Here is a 1,196-nt window from a genome sequence, read left to right on the forward strand (position 1 = left end):
GTTCACTCTGATGATAGTTTTTTTTGCTGTGCAGAAGCTGTTTAGTTTAATTAGATCCCATTTGTCAATTTTGGCTTTTGTTGCCATTGCTTTTCGTGTTTTAGACATGGAGTCCTTGCCCATGCCTATGTCCTGAATGGTATTGCCTAGGTTTTCTTCTAGGGTTTTTATGGTTTTAGGTTTTACATTTAAGTCTTTAATCCAGCTTGAGTTAATTTTTGTATAAGTTGTAAGGAAGGGGTCCAGTTTCAGTTTTCTGCATATGGCTAGCCAGTTTTCCCAACACCATTTATTAAATAGGGAATCCTTTCCCCATTGCTTATTTTTGTCAGGTTTGTAAAAATATGGAACACTTCACGAATTTGCGTGTCATCCTTGCACAAGGGCCATGCTAATCTTCTCTGTATCTTTCCAATTCTAGTATATGTGCTGCCGAAGCAAGCACAGATCCTCTTTTTTTCTTGCTATTTGAAATATTATTGCCGTGAGCACACATACCCATACATATATTCTTATACATTTCTCCAATTATTTTCTACATATAAATGTTTAAAACTGAGATTAATGCATCAAAAAGCTCCTTGTAGGCCTTTGCATTCATACCACTTACCATATTACCCTCCAGAAATGTGGTGCGCCCGTCTCCTGTAAGACAGTTCTGGCTTTACCACACTCTTCCCCTGAGCCTGCAATGACTTTTTATACCAATAGAACAAGATAACAATTTCTGAGGATGGCGTTTGATCCATGATCTACAACTTGACCCCAAACTTCCTTTTCAATTTTGTTTTTATCTCAGAGGCAGAATACACAGTGGTTAGGAGCTCATCTTTGGAAGAGGCTGCTTGGCATTGAATCCTGAATCTACTGCTTTATAGATGAGTATTCCTACAAAAGTGACTGAGTCTCTCCCTGCCTTGATTTCCTTATCTCTGGGGGATATAGTTCCATTAAAATTTGTGAGGGAGCTCATTTTTAGTTGTCAAATTTTCTTATGATGATTAAACATTTTGAGTATTATTTTTAAAAATCTTATAAAATGTGAGTGTTTTGCCATGATCAGATGCCATGAGGACAATGAATCTGAGAGGCACGGGGGAGGCTGGCAGAGCAGCTTGGACAGAGGCACTCTTGGGGTTGGGGAGGAGAAATGAGGGCTGAGATGGTGGTAGTGAAAATGACAAGGGAAAGGGAAC

The 1,196-nt window shown here is 39.0% G+C and overlaps 1 non-coding gene across 1 annotated transcript; it reads right to left on the bottom strand.

Moving 5' to 3' along the window:
- Positions 1 to 338: 338 nt before the first annotated feature.
- LOC115932451 (U6 spliceosomal RNA) lies at positions 339 to 445 on the bottom strand. The gene has a single exon (XR_004068731.1). It is a non-coding gene; the product is annotated as a U6 spliceosomal RNA (small nuclear RNA).
- Positions 446 to 1,196: the final 751 nt, after the last annotated feature.

Source organism: Gorilla gorilla, chromosome X, assembly GCF_029281585.2.
Source record: "Gorilla gorilla gorilla isolate KB3781 chromosome X, NHGRI_mGorGor1-v2.1_pri, whole genome shotgun sequence".
Lineage (NCBI taxonomy): Eukaryota > Metazoa > Chordata > Mammalia > Primates > Hominidae > Gorilla > Gorilla gorilla.